Source organism: Durio zibethinus, chromosome 10, assembly GCF_047325235.1.
Source record: "Durio zibethinus cultivar Kanyao isolate XHJ-2024 chromosome 10, ASM4732523v1, whole genome shotgun sequence".
In the NCBI taxonomy this organism is placed as follows: domain Eukaryota; kingdom Viridiplantae; phylum Streptophyta; class Magnoliopsida; order Malvales; family Malvaceae; genus Durio; species Durio zibethinus.
Genome location: NC_143171.1, coordinates 26,441,088 through 26,449,538, shown reverse-complemented (window position 1 = coordinate 26,449,538; position 8,451 = coordinate 26,441,088).

Genomic DNA, 8,451 nt, shown 5'->3' with positions numbered 1-8,451 from the left:
CTCCTTCAAATATCTTGCAGGTTATTCCAGTTATTTTCATGATGAACCCAACACTTTCTTCTTCATAAGCCTCATCATAAAAAAACCCTCTCTTTTTTTTTTTTCAAAAACCTCACATTGATGATGAATTTGATTTACCTGATGAATTTCTTAACTTTTCAGTGAAAAATCTTCCTCCAAAGTTACCAAAACTTTTTGCCACTCAAACTCTTGACCAAAAAGCCTTACATATTTTGCTCAAATACCAATCCAAAACACTCAAAAAGTTTGGAGACACCTCAATTCAATCTCTTGGTATACACCCTGACTATCCTTTCATCCATCCCTTTAAATTTCCTGAACCTCTTTGTTTCTCGAAAGAAATAGTTTGTTTTATATGGTACTTTTGTCACTTTCACTATATTGCTATAGAATTTCCACTCCCAAAGCTCAAAACCCTTCTCCACCTTTTTCAGTAGTCAACCATTAATCCTACCAAACACCAGTTGGACCCCAGTCAACAACATCTTAAGTTTTTCTTCACCTGGTTTAGACCCATTCCCATTTGGATCCAATGGATTGAAACCTATGAGAGATATACAAAAGTTCTTTCTGATCCTCATATTATTTTAATCTTTCATAGATCTTGCAGCTGTTTGACAAAAGACCCCAAGTATTTCCCCATGCAGTAATTTACAACTCCCAAGGATATTCGCTATTTGATTCACAGTTTGATCACCCAGTTGAATACACTGAATTTTAGAGATAAATTTACGAAATAAATCATAAATTTTTCAAGCAAAATTAGCTCGAGCTCCAAGATGAAGTTTCACGAGGAAACTATCTTTCAGAATACAATTACCAGCTTAAAATTGATAAAAAAATTTATGAAACCAGACTTGATGGTACTTGGACAGAACTTCTTTCTGATACTATCAGATTTAAACTTAACCATGCAGGCCCAGTCGAATGGAATCCTTATTGAAAACGTCTTAAAGTTCTACCACAAATGGAATGGTAAGAATCCCAAGACCGTCTTAAAGATTTTGATCCGGATCAGTGGTTAAAAAATATAGGATATGATTTCACACTAGACGTAGACAATTCACTCTTCAACCTCTCTCCAGAACACACTCATCGTTTTCTCAAATGATGCTGATGACATTCATGGTGATACAAGACAGAAAATTTTTTGTTTCAGTCCAATTATGTATAATTACACGTGATAATTTCAGTTTTCTCCAGAAGACTCCAAAGAGTTGATTATGATGCCTCTACATCAAGATAACTTTATGTCAAGTCTTCATCAACTTTATGTCTAAGTCAAGTCATGATGATTCACTTTTACTTTATATCAAATAAGTGATGAGTCATTGTACCCTAATGATGAGTCATTGTACCATAGTAATGAGTCACTATTATGAGTTATTGTACTATAGTAATGAGTCATTGTACCATAATTATGAGTCACCGTCCTTTAACTTTATCTTAAGCCACTTATAAAGTTGTAATTATGTCTTGTCCTAGCCTTGTCCTTTTAGGTTACTATTTTTTTTCTTGTATAAATAGGATGATACTTCTCAAAGAATGAATCATCAATTACCAACAACAAGACTTCTCCTTTGTAACAAAAACTTTTCTTTATAAAATATGTTTGACTAAAAACCTCTCTTCTCTTTTGGTAATTCCATCTTTTTTTTTCATAATTAAATCTTTTAGCTTCATGATCTCTTCAAGCTATTCATAGTTTACAGTGATTCAAGTTGAGTATGCTCTGTAGTTACCATATTATTATGGATCTTTTGCATAAAAAATTTTTCTTAATATGTTAAACAGATCATTAATCCCTTTCCTTCAGCCAAAGAAAAGTTATACTAATCCAAGATCATACTGATAGTAAGTTACTATAGTGAAAGACATATCTTTATAAAAGTCATGCCCCTAGTTTGACGTTAAGCCAAGAAAGTGCCAGAATCTTGAACACCGGCTAGAATACCTTGGTTATATGTCTGATCTATAAAACGTTTATGGTTGGTATTATCTTGTCAAGTTTGATCGATCTACACGCTGTTGTCATAGTACTAGATAGTATTATCAGAACTCTACCACCTGGAGAGCCTGAAACTGAAGCCATGTCAATTGTCAGAGCCTTGGCCATACTACTTACCGTTGTGCTCTGATACTATTTCTATACACAGTGGTAGATAGTACGACCAAGGCTCTGATAACTGACACAGCTTCAGTTTCGAGCTTTTCGAGTGGTAGAGTCCTGATAATACTATCTGGTACTATGACAACAGTATGTAGATCGATCAAACTTGGTAAGATAATATCAACCATAAGCATTCCATAGATCAGACATATAATCAAGGTATTCTAGTCGGTGTTCAAGACTCTGGTGCCTTCTTAGTTTAACATCAAACTGAGGGCCTGACTTTTATGGAGATATGTCTTTCATTATAGTAACTTACTATCAGTATGATCTTAGGTTAGTATAACTTTTCTTTGGCTAAAAGAAATGGATCAATGATTTATTTAACAGATTAACAAGAATTTTTTATGTAGAGGATCCATAATAATATGATAACTACAGAGCATACTCAACTTGAATCACTGTAAACTATGAATAGCTTGAAAAGATCATGAAGCTAAAAGATTTAACTATGAAAAAAGAAAGATGGAATTACCAAAAGAGAAGAGAGATTTTTAGCCAAACATATTTTATAAAGAAAGGTTTTTGTTACAAAAGAGAAGTCTTGTTATTAGTAATTGATGATTCTTTTTTGGAGAAGTATCATCCTATTTATACAAGAAAAAAGTAAAAAAATAGTAACCTAAAAGGACAAGGCTAGGACAAGACATAATTACAACTTTATAAGTGGCTTAAGATAAAGCTAAAGAACGGTGACTCATAACTATGGTAAAATGACTCATTATTATGGTACGATGACTCATCATTATGAGTCATTATGACTTGACTTAGACATAAAATTAATGAATACTTGACATAAAGTTATCTTGATATGGAGGCATCATAATCAACTCTTTGGAGTCTTCTGGAGAAAACTAAAATTATCACGCGTAATTATAAATAATTGGACTGGGACAGGAAATCTTTTATCATGTATCACCATGAGTGTCATCAGCATCATTTGAGAGAACGATGAGTATGTTCTGGAGAGAAGTTGAGGTGTGAGTTATCTGCGCCTGGTGTGAAATCATATCCTATATTTTCTAACCACTAATCTGGATCAAAATCTTCAAGAGGGTTTTACGATTCTTGCCATTCCATTTATGGTAGAACTTCAAGAGGTTTCCAATAAAAATTCCATTCGACTGGGCCTGCATGGTTAAGTTTAAATCTGGTAGTATAAAAAAGAAGTTCTGTCCAAGCACCATCAAGTTTGATTTCATAAATCTTTTTATCAATTTTAAGTTGGTAATTATATTTTGAAGGATAGTTTCCCCATGAAACTTTATCTTGGAGCTCGAGCCAATTTTACTTGAGAAATTTATGATTCATTTCACAAATTTATCTCTGAAATTCAGTGTATTCAACTGGGTGATCAAACAACGAATATCTTTGAGAGCTGTAAATTACTGCATAAGGGAAATACTAGGGGTCTTTTGTCAAACAGCTATAAGATCTGTGAAAGATTAAAACAATATGAGGATCAAGAAGAACTTTTGTATATCTCTCATAGGTTTCAATCCATTGGATTCAAATAGGAATGGATCTGAATCAGGTGAAGAAAAACTTGAGATGTTGTTGATTGGGGTCCAACTGGTGTTTGGTAGGGTTGATGGTTGACTGCTGAAAAAGGTGGAGAAGGGTTTTGAGCTTTGGGAATGGGAATTCTATAGCAATATAGTGAAGGTGACAAAGGTACCACATAAAATAAACTGTTTCTTTCAGGAAACAAAGAGGTTTAGAGAATTTAAAAGGATGGATGAAAAAATAGTCGGGGTGTATACCAAGAGATTGAATGGAGATGTCTCCAAACTTTTTGAGTGTTTTAGATTGGTATTTGAGTAAGATGTCTGAGATTTTTTGGTCAAGGGTTTGAGTGACAAGAAGTTTTGATAACTTTAGAGAAAGATTTTTCACTAGAAGGTTAAGAAATTCATAAGGTAAATCAAATTCATCATCAAAGTGAAGTTTTTAAGAAGAAGAGAAAATATGGTTTTTTGAGGATGAGACTTGTGAAAAAGAAGGTATTGGGTTTATCATGAAAATGACTGAAATAACCTGTAAGGTATTTGAAGAAAATTTTGAAGGAGGTCTTGTGAGCATGTTTGAAATGATGTTATCTTTGCCTTTTATATATACGGTGGTGAAGGAGTACTGTGAGAACCACTGTGATAGCCTGGGTAATTGTACATTTGGTATTTTTCTTTTTAAAATTGAACATCTGATCAAAGGCTGACATATCTAATTTTACGAAAAAATGATATCCAATAAGGTGAAATTCAAATCTTTGGATTTCATACTTTACAACTAAAATCTCTTTAAGTATAGAGTGATAATGAAGTTTCGAATCTTTGAATTTTTTGCTCTTGTAACCACAGATTTATCTTTTTTTATCTTTTTCTTCTAAAAGGATTGCTGACCAAAATTGTTTACTAGTATCTGTCTATAATATTCTTTTTTCATCAGAAGAAATCTTTAAAGTGGGAAGTGACTTTACTTTTATCTTCAAGGCTTATACTGTATTTGTCTGAATCTGAGACCACGTAGGTGGTTCTTTCTTGAGCATCTGTCTGAGTGGATGTGTTAACTGTGCAAGGTCTGGGAGAAATTCACTCATGTAATTGACTATGCTGAAAAATTACTGGGGTTATTTCTTGGAAAAATTTTCATCAGAAAAATCTATAAGTGACTGAGTAATGTGAGGTTGAGCAATATACTGACCATCTTTAAGATGCATGCCTAAAAAATCAATTTTTGTAGCACCAGTGATCATATTTTTCTCTGAAAGTATTATCTCATACTGTTGAACAATTTGCTAGAACTTATCCAATAACTGTGCATGAGATGTGTCATCTGAAGAGAATATTAAGATATCATCAATGTAAATCAAGACATTATCAAGAATTGGAGCAAATATCTTGGTCATGACTTTCTGAAACATTGAATGAGCAACTTTTAATCCAAAAGGTATTACTGTCCACTGGAAATGGTGTTGAAGAATGTAAAATACCGTTTTGTATCTGTCTTATGGATGTATACCTAGTTACCAAAATCTTGCTTTGAAGTCAAACTTTGAGAAGACTTTTGCATTTGTCAAATTTGCAAACAAAGTTTTTCTGTCTAGAAGAGAAAACTTATCATCTGCAAGAAAAATATTAAAAGACTTGTAATTGATTACCAGTATTAATTTTTCATGAACTTATTCTGAACGTTTGTTGACATAAAACGCTTCACATGCCCATAGAGAAGAGGTTGGTTCAATTAATCTTTGAGCTTAGAGAAGGGAGCATTCTTGAATTGCTTGCTTGAAATGATTTGGGTTCATGCATGAATGACTAGCTTTTGTAGGGTTGGCATTTTCATCTCATTTGAAGAGAAAAAAAATGAAAAATTCAGGGTTTTTTCAAAGTGGGTGGTCACATTTTTTGAGAAAATCTGAATGATTTTTTACACACGAAAAGTGAATAAACTTGTGTCTGAATTCTTGGAAAACATCTGGTTAAATGGTTAAGGTGAAAAGATTGGGAAAGTTTTTCCAAGGTCTAAAATAACTTTCAAACTTGATACCTTTTCCACTGAGCTTTAAACTTGGTATACTAGTAATGATATCAAAACTAATAACAAGGTCTTTTTGGGGAAGTGGAGATCCTAAAATCTTTTGAGTTATTTGACATCCTGAAAAGATTTAAAGGGTAACAGGATTACTAATAAAGTCTATAGAAAATACATTCTCATCAGCGATTTTGAAAAAGGTTTTCTATTTTTTCCAAAGGCTTTTGGGTAAGACAAGGGGGTTTGCTATAGTTTGGGCTGCACCAGTATAAAAAAAAACTGTGACTGTTATAAGAGGATAATATTTTTTAGGGAAGATCTGAACTGGAGCTAAGGGCAATTGTAGAGGTTGAAGTGTTTGGATTTTTTAGAGTTTTTGGACTGACATATACTCATAACATTGATCATCTGTGAAATCATCTGAGCATTATAAGTAATCTGAATCTGCATACTCATTATCATCAAACTGTTTGATCTAGGGATCTTTCATTCTGCTCATCATCAAGGGAGAAAATTGATTCAAGATCATCATCTGAGAGATTGATACCTGAGATATTAACAATGTTTTGGATCATCTTGACTGACTTTTTATCTGACTTTGGGTAATTCTTTGAAAAGGGTCCTAGTTTTCCATAAAAAAAACATTTTGAGCTTTTGATCTTTGGATCTTTTTTTTTTCTTGCAAATTTGAATCTTTGAAATCTTCTGGGTTTATCAACATATTTGAAGAACTTCTTACGTGTGGGTTTGGAAAAAATTAGAGGTCTGAAAGGTCTGAATCTTCTAAAATGCTTCTTTTTATTGTTGCTACAAAAACATGTGGGATCTTTGAAAGAACATTTGATTTGAAGTCCTGAGGAGGAGTAAGAACATGGCTTTTCTAGCTTTTTAGAGTTGTACACCAAGGTTTTGATGTATTTGTACTCTTTGTAAATCTTATCAAGGGCTTTCAACATCATCTTGTAGATATCTCAAAGGGTCATAGATTTAACATCAAGAGATCTGAAGTTCAACTAGGTCCTTGTTTGTTGTGCAAGTTTTTCTGGAACAGAATTGAGGAAAATTTGCTTTAAATTGACATCATCAAATCCACCAAGTATGTAGAAATACTGAGAGAATTATTGATAGTGTCTGTCAAGATCTTTTGGATGGAGAGAACAACATTTGAGTTTGAAGAATTATTCTTTGATCTTTTTCAATCTGTGAGCTTTTTGTCCACAAAAGATTACTGTAAATTGAGAGATAGCTTCTATGATTGTTGGGCATTGAAGAAACTGGAGTTGTCTGTATTTACAAATGTTGTCCCCAAAATTTTTTAAGGTTTCAACTAGTCTGAAAATAAATCTGATCAAAACTGTGTTCATCGTAACATTGGGATGAGAGTTTAATTCAACGAGTCTCTATGCTAAGAACTCTTGAAATCTTGAGGGCCATTTTGAAGGAGGAACATCATCAATGGTAAAAACTGAGAATTTTGATGTCAAAGGAGGAACATGTGATTGTTGTGGAGGATGGTGTTGTTCAGCATCCATTGCATCAGGGTTATAAACTTCTGGAGTATCATCTGAAACTTTAACTGTAAGTTCTGTCATGAAAATTTGAGGGAGCATCATTTCATCTGAGTCAACAATATCATCTACTTCAACTGATTCGTCTGAGTTGACAATATCCATGTAAGATTCAGTCTCAAAAGTAGAAGGAAAAATATCTTCAAGGGAGAATTGAGGGAGGTTGTCTTGTGCCATCTAGTGAAGTATTTCTATTTGTGTAGGAGAAATCATAAGTTGTACAAGTTTTTGGTTTGGTTATGGTGTAGGGTTTTACGGTGTGAAACTTGAGCTGGGTTTTGGTTTTGAAGGTTGAGAAAGTGGTTGTTCTGCTACTCTTTTAGGTTTTGGATCAACTGGTTGTTTTTCTCGAAATTTGTGAATCCATTTTTCAGTTGTACCAAAGGAAGGTTGTTCTAGTTGGTCTGAGATATGAGTGAAGTTGTGAAGATGTTGGGATTGATGTTGAGGGAGGTTTGTACTGAAAAGGTGTGAAAAAAGATTTTGGAGGTGAGGTTGAAGGATTGTATGGTTAAAATAGAGAAGGAGTATAGGCTTGGTAAAAAGTATCATGCATACCAGTGTGATATAGTGTGAAGATGTTGTAACTGGAGGTTGCCTGTTGTTGTTGTTATTGTTTCTGACGAAACTGATTTTGAAGGTCGACAAGTTGAATCTTTAGGCTCTTCATTTCTTTCTCTCGTTCAGTGAAAGCATAAGTGAATCCAGTGTTGGTTTCAGTCATATATCTGAGTTCTTGATCAAGTGTGATTATCCTTGACTGAATTTCAAAAATAATATTTTAAAGATTAACAAGGCTCTAATCAAAATGTTGACTAACTTGGTCCAACTTGTTTTCAATTCTGTGCAGGTATGAATTCTGCTAGAGAGAATTTTCAGTCTGCTAGTTTAAATTGCTTCAGCACGAGAAACACTTTTTTGGTTCCCATATTCATCTCTGTCAGTGGGAGTGGGGATTTTTGGAAGGTGTTTGTATTGGTCTTTATGAAACTCTTGAAAAAGAGAGAAATCTGAGCTTGAGAAGGTTGGTTGCATCATTGAAATTTGTGGTAAAGGTTTTGGTAAAGGTTGGGTGGAATCTGGTTTTTGTGTGGGTTGATTTGAGTAAGTTTGAGAGGGTAGTTTTATTAGTCATAATTAAAAAATATTTTTTTATTTTAA